Raw genomic sequence first — 21674 nt, 5'->3', positions numbered from 1 at the left:
TGTGTGTGTGTGTGTGTGTGTGTGTGTGTGTGTGTGTGTGTGTGTGTTTGGAGGTGGGAGGTAAGGTTTAAAATAAGTTTTAAATTATACAATATTAGATTCAATTACAACATACATTTTTAGCATATGCCTAAATTGTGTTCCTTTGATTTTATCATTTTTTTATTTTACCATTTTTTAAAGTTTATTTTCAGAGTTAAAGAGTTTTAAAATATTTGGGGGCTTAGTCACTTCCTCCCCCTTGTCCAGTTGTGGACATTTCCCCCCTACATCTTTTGTGTTTCTCATTATAAATGCGTCTTTCAAATATTAACAAATTGGCCTCAGGAAGGTACTAATTTGCTATCCCATCAGCAATGTAGGAGAGTGCTCACTTTACAATGTTAACTATATACTATATTATCTTTTTTTTACTTTTGTCAATATAATGGATGAAATGCAATATATTTCCTTGTTTATTTTACCTTCTAAAACTAACGATTGAAATTGAAAATATTTGTACATTTGTGTCCAACAAAATGATGGCATGACCTTTGGGCTCCTGCCACCATATAAATTAAATATGAAAATTGCTCCTAAGCTACACCTGGATTAGTGTCTTGTGGTTGCCCAGTGGAAAGCAAGATCCACCCAGAATCCGGAATTCAGTTCAAATATTGAGATAGATGATGCTATCCAAGTACCAAGAGGTATAAAGACATTTATTACTCACATTATAAGGTTTTCTTGGGAAAGTAAGGCAGACTTACACTAAAGTACAAAAATGACTGAATAGAGCAAAGAGGAGGGACACCTAGGTGGCTTGGTAGTTTAAGTGTCTGCCTTTAGCTCAAGTTGTGATCCCAGGGTCCTGGGATCCAGCCCTGCATCGGGCTCCCTGCTCAGTGGGAAGTCTGCTTCTCCCTTTCCCTCTGCTGCTCCCCATGCTTGTACTCTCTCTCTCTCTCTGACAAATAAATAAATAAAATATTTTAAATAATAGAACAAAGAGAAACAAATGGCTTGGAATTTTATAGTGATTAGAGGGTAGTTTCAGGTTTAGAGTCCCCACTCATTGTCCTGGATTTTGTGTGGTTTCAACTTTCCACCAGAACCAAGGAAAGGAGTCTGTGGACTTTTAAATGGGCTTGCTAAGGTGTAGGACAAGAGATGTAAAAGGAAGTCTTGGACTTGAAATATGTCAGCAGTCAAACACCAAAACTGCAATCAGACTCTGTCTTACAGTTAAAAATGAAGTGAAATAACAAGTGCTAGAAATAGAGAAGGAACTCAGAACTACAGAGGAGAGAAGATATTGACATCCTAAGAAGAGCCCAGAGTACTGTAAACCATGGAATTTGATTGACTGAGACCATTGAATGACTTTATGTCTTCACCTAAGGGAAATGTGAGTGACATTCCTCAAATTTTGAAGTACTGTTATTCAACTTAAAAAGAAATTAGTAAATCGACCAACATCCTTAACCCACACCTTTAGCTAGAGGGATACCAATGGTGTTTGTCATCTACCTGTGACTTTGAGCTTTAAAAACTTACTCCTTTGAGAGAAATTGAAGACCTAAATCTGAAACATATGAAGTTCAAAATTTACAACATACTCTTAGTGCTGGAATATACAAAGAATTACTACAGAAACTGACTAAGGACTTGTGAAGTTTAAACACACCTACAACTGAAAGACAAACTATAGAATCAATAAAATGATGGAGCTTATCTTGAAAGATTTAAAACAAGATCAAGAAACAAACCCAAAAAAGGCAGGAACAAAAGCCCAAAGAATTAACATCCATAGGACAATTTAGAATGAATACAATACTAGCATATTTTTTCCTTTTCTTTTTTTTCTCCAAGTTTTTATTTATATTCCAGCTAGTTATTATACAGTGCATATTAGTTTCAGGTATAGAATCTAGTGATTCATCACTTACATACAACACCCAGTGCTCATCACAAGTGCCCTCTTTAATACCCATCACCCATTTAACCCATACCCCCACCCACCAACCCTCCAGTAACCATCAGTTTATTTTTTGCAGTTAAGAGTCTGTTTCCTGGTTTGGCTCTCTCTCTCTGTTTTCCCCTATGTTCATTTGTTTTGCTTCTTAAATTCCACCTAAGAGAGAAGTCATATGGTATTTCTCTTTCTCTGACTGACTTATTTCACTTAGCATAATACTCTCTAGCTCCATCCATGTCACTGCTTGGCAAATTTCATTTTTTATAGAATGTTTTGGTAAGTAGAAATGTTTAATGTTATTGGCAAATTAATCTTGGTCGCCTTAAGACTGAAGAGATGGACAGTCTCTAAAAGTCTTTGTGATCTGTGTAAGTAGAAAATCTTTAAGATTTTTAGCAAAAGATCATAGGAACTTTATTCCCAATTTAAGACTCAGAATCTCTTTAATGAGTTAATTTGAGAAATGATTCTGGTATGATTGCTGAAATTTATATTCTAAGTTCTTCTCTTGGTCTTTCCCAAATAATCATTTAACAGTGTGACTATCCATTGGGAAACAACTATACGGGAAACAAGAGAAATCACAATTTTATGGGATTGCTGCACACTGGCTCAGAATTTGAACTAACTCCTGAAAACTCAAATGTCATTGAGTTCCACCAGTTAGAAATTTTCAGAAATCAGATTAATGGTGTTTTGGCTTAGATCTGTTTCTCAGTGGACACATTGGTGTTTTTCTTCCTTGTGTCTATTTCTCCAGTTCTGGAATACAACTGGAACAGATATATTCAGTACCAAGCATATCTGCACATAGTTTCCCAACCCTTAAAGTGAGAATTATTATGATATGAAAAACCAAGTACAAGTCCCCCAGTTGTCTCTACAGACCAAAACAAAATATTACCCCATTTCTGGAGAGATTAAAGAGTTTAGTCCTATCATAAATAATTTTCAAGGATGACAAGTCCTATCAAATTTTCAAGTCTTGTAATTTTAAACTTAACATATATATATCTAGGAGCAATTTGAATACATTTTTATGCAGTGTGGAGTATGCATCAGTGTTAACTTTTTGCATATAGGTACCCAGTTTTTCTAACAGAATATGTTGAAAATACTATTCTTTCTCTACTGAATGCCTTTGATCTTTTTTAAAAGTCAGTTTATCAAAATCAAAATAAGGCTATTTCTGGTCTCTATTTTATTAGATTGATAGATTTTAAAGAACAGTTTTAGATTTACAGAAGAATTAAGAAGGTAGTGGAGTTCACATATACTGTCTTACTCAGTTTCCTTTATTATTCACATATTGGTGTGTTGCATTTCCTTTTTTTTTTAAGATTTTATTTATTTATTTGAGAGAGAGAGGGAGAGAGAGAGAGAACGCGTGCAAGCAGGGGCAGGGAGAGAGACAAAAGAGACTCCATGCTTAGTGCAGAGCCTGACTCAGGGCTTGATCTCAGGACCCTGAGATCATGACCTGAGTCGAAATCAGGAGTTGAACCCTTAACAGACTGAGCCACCCAGGCGCCCCTGGTATGTTAAATTTCTTAAAATTAATGAACCAATATTGATATTGATACATTATTATTGACTCAAATCCATAGTTTATTGTAATTTTTTTGGTTTTACCTAAAGTCTTTTTCTAGTCCAAGATCCCATCCAGGATACCACATTACCTATGTCATTATGTCTCCATAGACTCCTCTTGTTTCTCAGACTTTTCTTGTTTTTGATGACCTTTACAGTCTTGAGCAATACTGGCCTAGTATTGGGACACCTGGGAGTCTCAGTTAAGTGTCTGCCTTTGCTCAGGTCATTATCCCAAGACAGATCCAGTCCCGCATCTGATTGGGGGGTCTTTGCTCAGTGGGGAGCCTGCATCTCCCTCTGCCTGCTCTGTCTGCTGCTTCCCCTGCTTGTGCCCTCTCTCTCTCTCTCTGACAAATAAATAAATAAAATCTTAAAAAAAATACTGGCCAAGTATTTTGCAAGATGTGCTTATATTTTTATTTATAGTGCTTTTGTTTTGTGATTAGATTGGGGTTATAGATTTTTGGGAGAAAGACCACAGAGGTGAAGGGAGATTTTCAACTCATCACATCAAGGGTGCATACCATCAACATGATTTACACTGCAGATATTGATCTAGATCACCTGGCTGAAGTATTGTTTGTCAGACTTCTACACTTTAAAGTTAGGCTTTGATCACTTTTCCACACTGTACTTCTGAGAAAGAAGTAAGTATGCACAACCAACACTTAAAGAATGGGTGTTTATAATCCTTACTTTAAGGGCAGAGTATCTACATAAATTTGGATTTGGAATTCTTCTGCATCAAAGATTTGTCTCTTTTCTCCCATTAGTTTATTTATTCAGTTATGTATGTACATCAGTATCAACTCATGGATATTCATGTTATGTTTTGAGATGTTATACCTACTTCATCTTGGTGGTCAAATTGCCCCAGCTTTGGCCATTGAGAACTCTTTCAGTTGTCTTCTGTGTTCCTTTGTTACAGAACCATCAATGTATTTTTTGGAGATCAATGTATTTTTAAGAATCTTTATCATGGGGGGTACGATCTTGTCCCATTTAACATGACCACTCATTACATTTTTAATTTTGACAACCATATTTTATTTGTTTTATAATGTCTCTTTTTTTTTTTCTCCCATTGTTGCCTTTTTCATGACATAGTATGATTTCTTTGAGGTCCTATTTTTTTTTTTTACCTTTTTTTTTTGTTGTTCTATTTTCCATCTTTAAAAAAAAAAACCCATGATACTTTATCCGCAATAGCCAAATTATGGAAAGAACCCAGATGTCCATTGACTAATGAGTGGAAAAAGAAATAATATATTTATATAATGGAATATTATTCAACTATAAAAAATGAAATCTTGCCAAGCAACAACATGGATGGAGCTAGAGAGTATTATGCTAAGTGAAATAAGATTGGATGGAAAAAGAGAATAAAATAGAAATAGTAAAACATGCTGAGTAAAAGTAACCTTACATTTGGCATTATCTTCTTATCCCTCTACTGTCATCCTATTTTATTGGTTATACTCAGTATAACATACATTTAAGTATTTATGTTTTCTCTTATGAAACTGAAATTTCAAATACACTTTACATTCAAATTAGTGAAAAAAAGGCAAACTATAACTGTTAGATATATATTGTCCATTAAATATGCATTATGCTTTTGTATGAATATTCTATTTTCTAAAATCTTGATATTTTGACTTTTTAATCTTTCTAAAAATATATGCTTTTGTATATCTTGTTTTAAAAACTCTTGTGATTTCAGGGAATTTACTTTCTCATTTTGTTGCTTTTATAGTTTGCTATGCAACTTAAATATATACTCAGCCCTGATTTGCTTTTCCTATTTTAACTCTTTACTGTCATTTCCTTCACATTATTAAAATTACTATATTTATGAGAAAAATATACACGGTGATCTTAGTTAAAGGTAATATTACTTATCATTCATTGTATTATTAATATTAAAATTAATGCTTGTATTATTTAGTCTATGCATATTCATTTTGGTTTTAGAATTTTAAAAAATTGAAATTTCATTACTGTAGGAATGTTATGATTACAATACTTTCTTACATGTAGTTTAGTAAACTGCTCATTAGAAGTTTCATTTTCTTGTTTAGAGTGTCTCAAATTTGTTTCTTTACTTGGAACAAACAAATCTGAAATGAGATACATTTTACTTTGTAACTTGCTTTAATCAGATTTAAAATGTAAGTATTGTTGGTGCTAGGGAAAACTAATATCCCCGAATTGATGTGTAAACTCTATCTTTGAAAATACAAAGAAAAAAAATTCATAGCAGGAAACCAGTCTTTGCAAATATTTTCATATACTAATACACATAATTAAGAAAATGGGTATTAATTAAACAAAAGCACACAAAATAATAATTTGCCAATAATAGATGTATAAAGAGAAGTCTATCTGTAGACTTTATTAGAAATCCTGCTTAAGGACTTATTTCAATGTAAATGTATTCAGATCTTGGCTAAGCTAAACAAAACAAAGGATAATGTTTTAGCCTATTTATTCATAAAACAGGTTGATTTCATGTGTTTGTTTTAAGAGGGTAATCATGGCATTATCAAGGGGAAAATTTTCCAGTTAGCCAACTTGAAATGGAGCCACCAGGAAGAAGCATTTTCCAATTGAGCTGGTGCATCTTGTGATGGCTAGTCAGAAAAGGATTTCAAATAGTTTCAATCTGGTAACTTAATTGTTTCTTGCCCAACACTCTTTATTCAATGTATTAAAACAATATAAAAGGTGGGGTGGGGGAGTGACAAGATGCACAAGTTGAGCCATGGAAAACTATTACACACTTTCTATAAATAGGGCTCTAAATACTGCCTCCTTAAGGTGACATAAGATGTGATGACTTTCTCTGAAGAAAGTTTGGACCAATTTGCTTTCAATGAATATTTTATGAAAATGGTTATGTGCACTTCATTCTATGAAACCTGCTTGAGTGCCTCAACCTATTAGGTTTCATTATAATTCATTTTGTTACAATAATGTGTAATAATATGTTATTACTTTATCTTAGAAATGTCATTTATTACAAATGAGAATAAATGTGTTTCCATGCTTATTGCCTGAAACATACTGGAGGCCCAGTAGATATATCCTGAGTAGATGGATTGATTACTAGACTGGGACAAGACTGGATGGATGGATAATTATTTATTATTATTTTACCTCTACTTTTCCAAAATCACCTGCTTAGGTACTTTTATTTCTGTACTTAGATTTTTTAATTAATTAATTTAAAAAGTGCCTTAGATATAGCATGTGACTTTTAATTGCATTTACATTTATACTTTATGGAATTTTAAAATATTTTCTCATTACATCTAATCTTTTTTAATTATTATTACTTTGTTTTTATACTTGAAATGTCCTGCCTTCACTGAGACTGGTTATAACCTAAACTTTTTTTTTTAATATTTAAATCATTAACTTACCTCAATTCACATTATTAAGTGAATCAAGTTACTTATGACTCTATTTGGCCACAATGAAAATAATAGTTAAATAAATGAACTTCCCATAATTCATAGATTTGAATAACCACTTTAGCTAAAATGTTAATCTTTTGGAGATTCCTAGCTTATTAGGAAGAATTTCTTTATTTTTCCTATTTCCTAAATAAATTTATTTTATAAGGCAATGTGTAAAAGCTTCAGAATTCCAAAGGACAGACATCAAAACATCAAACAGGATTTTTAACCAATTTCATTTTTAAAAAGAAAGTAATTTTCAAAAGTAACTTAGACATTACTCTTCTTAATTTTTCAGGCCTATTTTGGTAAATTTTCTCCTTCTTTCAGAACCTCAAAAGTAAAGACTAATCTGTCTTAGGAGAAACAGATGGAGAAAAGCTCATCCATACACAAGCTCCCAGAACATTCTTTTCCAGGGTGAAATGGCATGGTCAATTGCCTCAATAAGCAAGATGATTGACAACAACAACATTCAACTCAAATTTCTTATTTGGAGTATGAGTTTCAGGCCTCCTTAGTGCTCCAGTAAAAAATTTTATTTTTGTAAAATCTATGCATAATCTCTTAAATTGTAAAGCAAGACTGAATCATCTTCAGAATGGGCCCGTAACAGCTGGAACATTAAGGAGTCTTTTATTCTGGGCCTGTGACAAACACAAACATCATAATTCCCATGACTCCAGAGTAGCTTCCATCCACATCAAATAAACACGTTTTATTTTTATTTTTTTTTAAATCTCCAGTTAACTTATGAGCTATTGAAGTAAAAATATACTTGGTGATTTGAAGCTGAAATTTTCCTATATATGCTCCACATTTTACATGTGTCTTTTCTGAAATTTTCAATTTATATAACCATTGCTCTTTTTATTGGAGTATTTTGATAATGACAATTAAGTGTCCTTATGTGGCAAAAGAAGGGTTGTCACCTTGTCAGCAACGTATTTCACAGCTGTATAACTCAAATCAGGCTGCAGTTTATAGGTGGTTACTGTATAACTGCAAATACCCGTAGATTTTCTTTTTAAAAAGATTGTGGTTGTGTCTTTTTCTCCACTAATGACAACAAACAACCTCCTGGGGAGTTTCTCATTGTTTTTTTCTCTCAGTAACTTTGATCTTTGTCCTTTATTTCTTTCTGAGTCATTTATGCAACTGATAGTGACATATTACCTTACCCTTGCACAATCAATAATAAGGTGGTTTAAAACTGGTTCTTCATGTACAAATTAACTTTCAGCAGATTTAGCCAGAATGTAAGAGATGGAAAGACCACCTAAAATACAGAATGACCTTGAATTTTTATATTTGATTTTGTAACAGAATAATCCATTACTATAAAGAAGTTGCATTTATATTTCTTCACTAGATAAAGAAACATATTCTCAGAGTTAATACCCAAGGTGACACAGCAGATAATTATCAGGTATTACACCCAAGGTTTCCCATATAGTATGATCTTGCTTTAAAATTATGGTATCATAAGGCACAATATGGTTCTGTAATATGTTTTTGCATTTTCATTTAGCTAATCTAATTCTTTTGGTTAGTCTCTGTAGTACTATTATTTTCCCTAGATATTTCTTTATTTTCTTCTCACTGTTTTGATATGACTGTTTTGTATTAATAAGAAACCTGAGTTCATAAATTGCTTTAAGTTCATAAGGATGTAAAGTTCTTAGTAAATTGCCTAGAAGAAGGGTCTCAGCATGGAAGCAAATTGAACAAACTTTGAGTGATACGTTCATGGTAGCAAGCACCAGCAATTACAATTAGCAACTACTACTCTAAGTTGTACATTATGCTAACATACAGAATATGGCTAAATTACTCCTGAAGGGAAGGTTCACAAGGGAATTTGTGCATGTGTTAGAACACTTGACTTAAGATACCTATAAAAGCAGAGCATGTGTGTGTGTATTTAAATAACATGCAGACAGAATCTAAACAGCCTTCCCTATGTTTACTGGCAGTAGTAAAGCCACAAAATGCACTAAAATAAAGAATAGGATTTCAGGCAACAATAAGTTGATGTGATGCTATAAACAGTTATTTATGACAAAAGCAATTCAGAAGAATCTTTAATCTCAAGGTGAAGTCTGGATATCAACTTGTATTGCTATGGTTTAAAAAATGGTATGATATTCCAAGCCTGAATATATGCCATTATATAGTAGTTTAAAGAATTGAAGAACATTTATTGCACTAGAGTTTTTGTTTGATTTTTCCAACGTTTTGTCAAAGATGCCTCTTAAGTTGACATATCCTATAAGTAGGAAATACCTTGCTTTTTTTTCCCCTTAATTATCTACATGGAGGTTTTTGAGGCTGATCTAAAAAAGTTATTGTCACTTTTAAAGCATGTACATTAAACTAATTTCTATTATTAAGATTTCAATTTTTATTTTAAGTTACAGTAAACTTTTTAAAATAATGCCAATCATTCATTTGAATTCATTTTCCTGTCACAAAATAGATTAAATGTCTTATCTGAAACTGTGACATAATAGTAGGGGTTGTTGATTATTGGGATTATAAAATAGAATGGATTATGTTAGAGTTGATTCAGGCATGACGTTCAGGATTTTTATACTAGAGGAACAAGTTGTAGGTAGGCTAATATTGGTCACATTATCTCCTGTAACTTTAGTAGAACTTCATGAAAATCTCAATAAAGTTTAGAATCAATGTACAAGTAGTTAGGACTACAGATAATTTTTACATAACTTTTCATTTGCCTTCTTAGAAATGTATTTAATGTTTACTTTTGTCTGCAGTAAATTTAATTCTACCACTTGAACTGTTACCATATTTACAGAATTATGATATTCCTATCTTGTCAGTGGGAGTTGAATACCTTTGCATTATTATTTTATAACATTTTATGAGTGTTATTATCATTTATTATTAGTAGAAATCAATCTTGCTTTAGATTTACTGAAAATTAGCATAAAAGCAAATGATTGTATATTTATTTATATTGCCATTATATTTTCAGATATGCATCTATAACAAAAGTGATTTTCTGCCACAAGTAATAAAAACTATATGTATGATAACTGCAAGGTATATTATGCCCCTTCCAATGAACCCTATAAATATGTACACGTATAAATGCATTGAATTACTTATACATCAATATTTCAAATATATACATATAATACATATGTATATATAAATAATGCAGTAATTTTGATGTCCTAGAACATAAAAGTTCTTAGGGAAATCTTTTGGATTTCATAATGCTCTAAAGCCTGAGTAGGGAAGCCAAAGTTGATATATTCTTTGTCTCTCAAAACAATACAAACTAATACAACTAAATAAATTTTCCATGGTTTTATAATCATTTTAATAGCCACATTTTATTTATAAATACTTCAAATCTTCAAGACTTTGGACCTTGTATATCTGACCTTCCCAAAAGCAAGTCCTGCTACTACCTTTCTTAGTCACTACTCATGTGGTCTTTGCTTTAGAAATTTAGAAATGATTTTGTAATGGTTTGAAGAGTGAAATATGATGACTAGTTTATTTAATAGAATTTAACATCTTTAAGTTAAATTAAAAGTACCAAAAGTTGAAGATCAGCTATATGTTAAAATATACAATAAAGTTAATTCATAGGTATCACTGACTCCATGAAAATAGAATATTTAAGACATTATTTTAAATTCAGCTAAACTCATTAACTGGAAACACTACATAGAGCTGAATTGTTCAGACAACTTAGGTCATTAACTTTATTGGACTTATTAAAATAGTCAATCAAAGGTTCAATTTAAACATATTTTCATATGAATGAGACTCTTCAAGAAACTCATCCACTCTTTTTTTTATATCTTTATGTTTGGTGGTGGAACAAAAGGAGAAGAGATATGTGAAGAAAAACAATATAGTTGGTTCTGAATTGCAAATGTAGCGAACGTTACAAAACTATAAAAATGTATTAGAAATTATCAAATTGAACATTTTCAGTGGGTCAGTTTTATACTACATAAATTATACCTCAATAAAACTGTGAAAAGTGATCTAGGGGAAAAAAGAAAGAAAAAGAATATCCATCCTGACAGGCAAGATTATGTTAATGTTGGACTAACCAATGGAAAATAGTTACTGAGCAAAAGCTTTAAATTCTTTGAAATTTGGAACATTTCGTTGGCTCAGTTGGTTAAGCGTCTGCCTTTGGCTCAGGTCATGATCCCAAGGTTCTGGGATCTAGCCCCCAGTCAGGCTCTCTGCTTAGTGGGGAACCTGCTTTTCCCTCTCTTTCTGCCATTCACCCTGCTCCTGCTCTCTCTCTGTCAAATAAATAAATAAAATATTTTTAAAAATAATAAAAATGAATAAATAAATAAATTCATTGTAATTCAAGGACTATAAACTAAGATCTTGTAAAGTTATTTTAATAAAAGTATTTGCATACTAATACTGGATATGCTAATTATAAACTATTGTTACCTAATTATTAAAACACTGAGACTTCAGACTTTGAGCAGGTTCTTAACTAGTAATTTACTAAAAATAATATTCTCTCAAATTTTCTTAATTTGTCCTCATATGTCCATGCTACAAAACAACACATAAGGAAAATAGAAAATACATGATAAGAATTTAGACTGATGTTCAAAAATGTCATACATAATGACAGTTCAGATAAATGTCTACAAATTCATACACTTAAAACAGAGTTTTTGAGAGCCACCTGAGAAGAAGAGATGGGGAAATAAAAGAGCTCTAATCAATTAGAATATCTTTTGTGACAGACCTTCTGCTATTAATAGTTGTCCTCTACCCTCTGTGTAAAGTTACCTAGAGATAATTCTTTTTGGAAGGAATACTGACTCTAACACTATGTATAGTATGTATGTATTATTTCTGTAATAACATTACTTTCTCTTATTTTTACTCAAATATAATTTCTTAAATGTGAGATAAATGGTGGCATTCATTCATTATACCAGTTATCTCAAATAATTCTATGGCCTTTTACTTATATCTCAGCCTCTAGTGAGTAACTATAACTGATAACATTAAGATAGTCCCCTTTAACCATACTGGTTAAACTTCCTAAAAACATTTTGGATTTCTTCAAAATCCAGTAGACCCATGGAATGTGTAACACTTTAAAATTGTTGGTCATTGAACGGATGCATATGCACAGTTGGGATGAAAGGATGGCCAGCTTCCAATATTAAAATTCTTATTTTCTCAAAATAGTCTAGTGTAAGCAAAGAGCATTCTAACTTCTAAGTCCTGAGGTTTGAGAGTCTGATGAGCATATTTAAATCAAAGTACTCCAAGGTGTGAAATTATAAACTAAAATAAATCTCAAATTAGTGGAATTATGGATATTTGGGGGAGATAAAGGATAGCAATTTTAACAGGATAAGAGTTAGCTTATATATTCTTAGATCATCAAATTGCAAAATAAAAATTTCACCAGGTGGTCCTATTACCTCTCTTCTCCTTTTATTCTAATGCTATTGTTGTTGTCGTTGTTGTTGTTTAGCTTCTCTGACTTTGCCATCTTTTACCTGCACTTCCCCTTTAATGGTAACTTTATGAATTTTAATGCCTCACTTTCCCTTTCACCTTTCCCAAGACCATCATATCATTCATATATTTCTTTTGGTTTTCCTAGTGAAAAATCATTATATTATTATGCAGTGATATATTTTATGAATTCACTTAAGTACCTATTTTCTTTTACTGTTAAATGATGTTTTCGTACTCAAGGTTTGTAAATACTCTTGCCTAAAAGCAAGAAGTAAGACACTAGCTTCCTTCCTAATCGTTGCCACGGGTTTATATTAGCTGAATTTACACTGAATCACATCCAAAACAGGATCATTGAAAAAAAAAAAAAACATGCTGTATGACGCCTGCTGTTGTAATAATAGAGTTTAGACTGAGGAAAATGAAAAAAAGTATTATTTCATTGCTTTAGACGGGATTCTTTATGTTGTAAGCAACTAAATAAATGTAGTCAACCATGTAGTCAACAACGACGTTTCCCTATCATAACATTGTGGGATGTGGTGTTTACCATTGAAATTGCTTCCAGTTGCCAAATTTGATAGATTTTGACTCTTTACATATATTAATTCCTCGGGGGGGCCTGGGTGGCTCCGTCTGTTAAGCATTGGACACTTGGTTTCAGCTTAGGTCATGATCTCATGGGTTCTGAGATCCAATTGCATTGGGCTCCTTGCTCAGTGGGGAGTCTGCTTGATTTTCTCCCTCTGCCCCTCCCCCACTCGTGCTCCTGCTCTCTCTCAAATAAATAAATCTTAAATATATATATGTGTGTGTATATATTAAAGTCTCTAAACCGTTTGAAAATTTTGAATTTTTATTTAAATATACACATTCAGAAGTTCCTATTTCTGCTAGGACATACAAAGAGCTTGAAAAACATCATGTCCATCCTTCCATCCAGAGAAAAGCTGAACAAATTGAAAATCAACAACTCTGCTTAGATATGCCAGAGAATGGAGGTTACATGACAAAGTCATACCCCTGCCTACAACTAGAGGTACAGGCAAATACAGAGAATCACAGCTTACCAGGAGCAGAAGATGTGGAAACAGGAATGGAAAGAACATTTAAATGGTGGTAATTGATGAACTGTTGGGAGCTTTGTGTGGAGTAATTTGAGTTAAAAACTCCAGGGGACACAGCCATGGGTGTCACTGTAGTGACATTTACCTCTAGGAGCTCTTCTAGCTTCCCAGGATAAAGATCTAAGAAACTGTCTCATGATTCCAGCAAGAGGAGGGGAAAACTGAGTCGTGGGGAATGCCCATGGAAAAATATTCATTTTGGAATATGTCCAGAACTTTTTGTTCTCTGCCTGCCATCAAAGTAAACTTATCTGCCAGAGTTTAACACTAGAAGTAGGGAAATAACCAACATTAGCCCCGTTTCTCAACAAGAGGTTGGGGGGAAACTGAGATGTATTTGTGAATTTCACAGACCAGAAACACAGGCTTACTTTTAAGTAGGCTGAAACCTACTTAGAGGACTGTAGAAAGCTTCCCCTTTCCCCATACCTCATCTGCACATAAACAGGATTCCTTAGAATAATAGAGAATTACACCTAAAAGAACTATAAAGCACAGATTCTAAGAAGGGAGAGTATAGTAGGTTTAAATTTCTAGATTACGGTATGTTTGAAAGTTATATTTCTCAAATAGGGTAAAACTGCACAATTTAGATTTATCTAAAATGCATAGTGAAATCAGAGGAGTTTCAAAAGTTAGGAATCTTAAAATGCATTCATCATAAAATTTTATTTTTTTTAAAGATTTTATTTATTCATGAGAGACAGAGAGAGAGAGAGAGAGGCAGAGGGAGAAGCAGGCTCCCCGCTGAGCAGGGAGCCCGACACGGGACTCGATCCCAGGACCCTGGGATCTGACCTGAGCCGAAGGCAGACGCTTAACCATCTGAGCCACCCAGGTGCCCTCATCATAAAATTTTAAAAACATCAATATTCTTTTTCTTTTATTTTTTAAAAATTTTATTTATTTTGAATTCAAGTATAATTAACATACAATATTGTATTAGTTTCAGTTGTACAATATAGTGATTCAACAAATCTACAGATTATTCAGGGCTCATTACAAGTATACTCTTAATCCCCTTTACCTATTTCACTTATGTCAATATTCTTTATTTTTATTAAAATTTATGGGATTTAAATTGACATCTCTCTTACTGGGGTTATCCACTGAACTTATCTTGTGAGAATTGTTATGTTTTGTTTTACGTTTAATAGTTGTATGGTTGAGTTTGCTCTTTTTAAACTGATACCGATACAATCTTATTGCATATAGTATTTTGGGTGTTGTCTCTTGCTTCATATTATACTTACAAGATTCATCCCTGTTTTTACATGCATTTACACTTCTTTAATCCTCATCCTTGTTTGGAGTTTCTATGAATATAAAAATATTATTTTTCAGTGTTATTCTTAGTGGATGTGATTTTTTTTTCTGACTGAAGCTACTACAATTTGCTATGAACATTCTTATACATGAACAGTGATGTAAAACATTTTCACAAGTAGTAAAATTCATGTAGGTAAATGAAAACTGGCTCACTCAGAGATCTTTTAAGTTTAAATCTTGCTTATTGAATACATTTTAACATTTTAGAACTGGTTTTGTGTGAACTTACCGCAGAATCGCTCAAGGGAAAATATGGCTTCTGGGCAAAAAGCTTTGGAGGACAGTTCAGTGATAATCCTACAAAAGAAAAAGTCAGGGTAAACTGACTTAAACCTCTGTACCCCTTTTTACTTCAGCTCTTCCTCTGGGGCAGCTGTATCTAAAATAGCAGTAATTGCTAATTTCCAACGAGTTTGTGGAGCTCTTGGCAAACTCATGTTAAAACTGATTTTTTTTTCAGTATCAGTTTTCTCTAGACATGAAGTACAACAGAGACAGAGCACAGAGCTCGAAGGCCAGGAAGTAGAGAATATAGTGGAGGGGAGGAGACATACAATGAATGTGAGAGAGCACATATTTGTGAGAAACTATAGTGTGCTCACAGTTTTGACTGTCAGAGGATGTGTAGAGGGGAACTAAGTAAGCATGATGTGACATGAGTTATTTGAACAAGCTCTAAAGTTGCTAAAGCAGATCATGCTGGTTATTTCATAGATTCCTTACTGTTTTCTGATTTTTACCATATCAGACATTTTTAGATTTCTTGCCAGTGAAATATGGTTATGTCCATCACAAACCTATTTTCTTAAAAAGTGAAATAGGCATCCTTGAACCATGTACTTTGTATTGCTCTTTTCTTACTCCTTTTATTTACATTACCTGTTTTCATACTAACTGGCCATTTTTGATCCAGCAGATTATTTTCCTCAAATGGCACAAAAAAGCTCACTGATTTCACTTGTCCACCCCATTATTTTCCTAATACTGAATCCTGTAATATCTGTGTGATATATTTACTTCTTATCTGCATTGAAAAATGTTTTTTTTTACATTTACATAAGTAAATTTTTTACATTTACATAATGGGGAAATTACTTATGTAATTCTCTTTCATATGGTTATAATTAAGTATGTAGTTGGTTAAGATATTTAGATTTTAGGATTTTAGTTTCTATTTTAAATTTACGCCAATTCTAAGGGAAGCAGAATCATGCAAGCCACTAAATTTAAAATGTGCAATATATGTAACTGTGAATTAATGCTTTTATAATAAACATTGTTTAAATATGTTTCTATAATTTTAGTTAATAAGAATATTCTCCTTGATAGCTGTACATAGTTTTACATAGCTTCTACAGTTTTTTGTCACTCACTTATAAAAATGGCATGCTTATGAAATGCATACCAAAATAAAATTTGGAAATGCCAACTGCGTAATCAATTGTTAATGACAGAGTAATATTTCAACTACTGTAGTGATGTCCTTTTGAGATGCCTAGAAATCAATTTACTGAACAAAATCATTATAATTCAGACTATCAGTAGCCATTAAAATTATTGATGATTCAAATAATAACAGATTTATTAATTAAACACAATGCACCTGGACGAAAAGTGCTGTATTATCTAATGTAAGATGGAAAGAAAAAAAAAACTCGCTTGGCTTTGAGCATCTAGAATGTCAATCTCTACTCACAGGATTGCAATAAATTTAAACCAGTAGCAGCAAAACATGCTAAGAATTTATTTGCTAACAATTTAATACATTGAAAACATAAGTGTAAAGGGCATCCTGAGTGTAAAAATCATTTTCAATTTATGGGTAGTCTTTATATTGTGAAATAGTTATTACATTCTGCTTTTATCACTCTTTCATTAACTTATTTAATATATATTATTTCATATAAACATTAAAATATCATAAAACATGTCTAAAATATAAATAAAATAACATAGAAAGTATTTTCAATGTTTCCATTTTCTGTTTACTAATTCTAAAGTCCAGGGAGTAGCTGAGTGTCAATAAAATGACAGTTACATATTTCACTAATTCAATATAATGTCAAAAAAGAACTCATTCATCATATAATGTTTCTCAGTAAAATATTAGTTGATAGATCAATTTCTAATGTAATAGGTAAATGCTTGCTTTGTAGTCTTCTGCCATTTTTGCCATTTCCATTGATCAAATTTTCTTGTTTTATTTGCCCAGAAGTTCATGACCTATATGTAATACATATACTAAAAATTATTTTCTCAATTATTTGGTAGAGTAACCTTTCAGAAAATTTATTTTTGAACAAATAGCATACCCTAGTCACCTGCTAACTAGTGTAGAGTACAGAGCCTCCTTAACCTACTTGATAAACATTTATAATTATCTCAGGGACTTCTGCTGGGCTTCAAATATTATCACTTTAAAACAACAAAAGGAACATGAATATATTTATATCATGAAAAGCAATCTTTCATAAAACAGCTTACCTTTTTCATATTGATGAATTGAGTAGAGTTTATGTGAAATGTTTCCCTTGTTCATAAAGAGGAAAACTAATACAATGCATAGGAAAAGTAAATTGAAGTGATTACAAGCCTAGCCTATGGAGCCAGACTGCCTGGGCAGAGCCTGATTCCACCACTTGGTTGTGAACTTTGTTATGAACTTTATTTTGTCTCAGTCTCTTCACTTATAGAATGGGAATAATTCCCTTCTCAGAGATTATTTTGAGGATTTAATGTACTAGTAAATATAAATTATAAAAAACTTGTGCCTGGCATAGAGTAAACACTGCCTATTTATTAACCCTTATCCCCATGAAAGGAGTATCCAAATTTTCTTATAAATCTTTCTTCATTATTGGTCACCATACATGTTCCACTTCACTTGCTAACGTTATTTTACTTGAACTTAATCTGCCTTATATTTATCTCACTTAATCTTACTATATTATATGGATGTTAACAAGTTGATTTAAATCCGAAAATGGAATAATTTGAATTTAAATAAATAAGAGATTTTCCCCTAACAATATAGCACCACTTATTTTCATTAAAAACCTGTGTAGTTTAATAAAAGTCAAAAAAATCAATCATTTCATTACTGCTTTTCAAAGTTGTGATAACAAAAATACACACAGCATTTTTAATTACAAATTAGTATTGATATAGAATAACATTTTCCCATACTCATTCGGCTCTCAATTATTAATAAAACTGAAGGACAGAAGATGGTAAAAATACATTCTGAAAAGATAAAAAAATTAACAGTATAGGATTATACTCTTTCCATTAATATCACACTAAAACTTATTTTAGTAAATTATATATGCATGCACATGCACTTGTGTGTTTTATGGTATACCCACTGAAGTAACTGCTTTGCTTGTTATGTTTTATAATCTAAATTAAATTAAATACTTGACCATCTCATTTTAAAGAATCTTTGTGGAAACAATACTTTGTTATGTTTTATCAAAACAAATTTCAAGGACATCATGTAATCCTTAATATGCTTTGACAAATTTTCAATTTGGGATCCATTCATAAATGGGACTTAAAACCAAAATACATTTATAAAACTAATATGTTACCTATTTAATACACTACTGTGATATTACAGAATGATTCTAAGATCTAGAGTTTGTCTAGCCATACTAGGCTTGAATTTTATTTTAATTCTTTCACTTCCAATCTGTTTTACTTGGATATTCTGAACCACATTCTTTTTCTACTTAAAGCAGTAATAGCAGTAACTATCTGTAGGAGATTATCTGAGCATTAATTAATATAATCTACCGGAAAAATTTGCAACTCAAGGTTTTAAATATATAAGGGTGTCAATTAATAGTAACCATTGCTAACCTAAATGGTTTGCTGTACCAAATGTAACAAAATTCTATACAAAATACCAGATCGGATGCATGTTTTATGCAATGCTATTAATTAGTTTGATATATCTGTTCTTATATATATTCAGTCAATACTAGCTGCTATGCTTATTTTTGCAACCACAACCATATTTTCCTATGCTTTTTTATTCATACTTTCCAAAACACTTATACAATACTTTTTGCTCTTGACAGTGTAGCAGTGACCTTGGTTTCTCTTAGAAAATCAAATTCATGAGATAAAATGTGTTCCATCTAGTATCTTGGCTACCTATCTTTGAAAAGGACAGTAGACTGACAGCATTCATGCATTGCACTGACATGGTAGAGGTCTTGTTATTCCCAACTGAGCATTCTTAATCTCAATATAATAATCTCAATCCTACCACATTGCATTTGCATGGTCACAGAAATGAGCTGAGTGGTTAAAAAAACAGTTATCAGATCAGGAAAACTTCCTACTACAAATAATTTTGTTATATAGAACCATGAAGGGATAATGTCAGGATTATGTGACTATCACTTATTCTTCACTACAGCATTAATTGTATCAAATAGAGGTCATACATTAATTACAGGTTACTCAAGAATTATGGGGGGACACCTGGGTGGCTCAGTTGTTAAGCGTCTGCCTTCGGCTCGGGTCATGATCCCAGGGTCCTGGGATGGAGTCCCACGCTGGGCTTCCTGCTCAGCAGGGAGTCTGCTTCTCCCTCTGCCTGCTCTGCCTACTGCTCCCCCTGCTTGTGTTCCCTCTCTCTCTGACAAATAAATTTTTAAAAAAGAATTATGGGTTATTTGTCAATGACAGATTTAAACAATCTTGACAAATAGTCAAGACACTTGGTTTAGCACATAGAAAGTTTAGCAGGACTCTCATTTTCCCCAGATTCAGTATATGCTCCTATATATATAGCTCTTGAAGCAGGGCTGAGAGTGAACTATTAACCATTTCCTTCAACTTCTGAAGTACTCCTTGAGTGCCAGATATTGTGGTAGGCTCTAGGGATACAATGGTGAACAAAACAAATAGAAAATCTGTCTTCATTTAACTTGTAATCTAGTGTGGAAGTGCAACAAATAATATCAGTAGAGTAAGTGGTAAACGGCCTGGAGGTATATAGAACAAGCTATGGAAAGTGTCTTGAATGAGGAATAGACTTCGTCTGGAAGAAGATGAGTAATATAAATGTTCCTAAAATTATGTGTTTATTCTCATAGTCAGTAACATTGGAGTTCTGCCCAATCCCTTCCTCCCTTTTCTTCTTTTCAGATGATTGGTCACAGTAATTAAGTTATGGAAAAAAATACCAATGAGTTCTCATGGAAGATTTTAAAATGTGGAATAGAGATAACAAAATCCGAAAATGTAACAACATTTAGAAAAGGAAAAAATCCTGCATTTTAGAAATGAGAAATAAAGACAGAGCAAGAAGAAACTAATACCATGATGGCACATGGGTAATTGACCACAACATAGTTTATCAAGCCTTAAAGCCGAAGTTTTAATGTTGATATGCATTTAGAAAACATATCTTCATGGTTTGCAGAAGAGGATAATGAAAGTAAACCAATATGCATGAATATAGGAATATAAAACATGGTCTCAAAGCTTTTAGCCACATGCCTCAGAAAGCAGAAAAGAATTTATAATCTGACTAGTATAGGGAATGGAGAAAAATCACTCAAGAGAAATAAATAGCTCTATCATGGGCCATATACAGAAGAGCAACAATAGTTTAACATAAAAGCTGCTTTCAGACCCATTAGATCTAAATCTAATATTTAAATTTGAATGTATTTCATTTAGCATAATGATGTCAAGGTCGATCCATATTGTCACAAATGGCAAATCATTTTTTAGGCTGAATATATTATATATTATATTCATATATATGTGTATATACAATATATATGCATGCATATATGTATACATATACATATACTACATCTTCTTAATATATATATATATATATATTCAGGTATATATCCATACATATACTGTATCTTCTTAATATATTATATTCATTTATATTATATATACATGTATGTATGTATATATGCACATATACTACATCTTTATCCATTCATCTGTTGATGGAAACTTAGGTTGTTTCTACAGTTTGGCTGTTATCAATAATAATGTTATCAATAATGTTATCAATAATGCTTCAATGAATATGGCAATGCAGATGTCTCCTCAACTTCCTGTTTTCATTTCATTTGGATATATACCCAGAAGAGAAAATCCGGGGTCATATGGTAGTTCTATTTTTAATTTTTTGAGGAATATGCGTACTGTATTCCATTGTATCCATACCAGTGGTGAACAAGGGTTTCTCTTTTTCCATATCCTTGTCAGTGCTTGTCTTTTGGATGATAGCCATTCTAACAGGTGTGAGTCGGTATGTCATTGTGGTTTTGATTTACATTTCCCTGATGATTAGTGATGCTGAGCACTTTTTCATGTACCTGTTAACCATCTGAATATCTTCTTTGGAAGAATCTGGTCAGGTTCTTTGCCCACTTTTTAATTGAATTATACATTTTTTTGTTATTGAGTTGTATAAGTCCCTTATTACTTCTATGTGGAATCTTAAAAATCAAACTCATATAAACAGAGAATAGGGGCACCTGGGTGGCACAGTTGGTTAAGTGTCTGTCTTTGGCTCAGGTAATGGTCCCAGCATCCTGGGATCCGGGACATGGATGGCTCCCTCCTGGGCAGGAGTATACTTTTCCCTCTCCCTTTGCCCATCCCCGTCCCTCGTGCTCTCACACACGCTCTCTCTCTAATGATAAAATCTAACACAACACCACC

General features: G+C 32.4%; 1 pseudogene; it reads right to left on the bottom strand.

Moving 5' to 3' along the window:
- LOC112822979 (large ribosomal subunit protein eL27-like) overlaps positions 1 to 21240 on the bottom strand; it is a 26483-nt pseudogene extending 5243 nt beyond the window's left edge.
- Between the last annotated feature and the right edge of the window lie 434 nt (positions 21241 to 21674).

Source organism: Callorhinus ursinus, unplaced genomic scaffold, assembly GCF_003265705.2.
Source record: "Callorhinus ursinus isolate GAN/ISIS: 27379988/994484 unplaced genomic scaffold, GSC_fseal_2.0 scaffold5, whole genome shotgun sequence".
In the NCBI taxonomy this organism is placed as follows: domain Eukaryota; kingdom Metazoa; phylum Chordata; class Mammalia; order Carnivora; family Otariidae; genus Callorhinus; species Callorhinus ursinus.
This window is presented reverse-complemented; position numbering and strand designations above follow the sequence as displayed.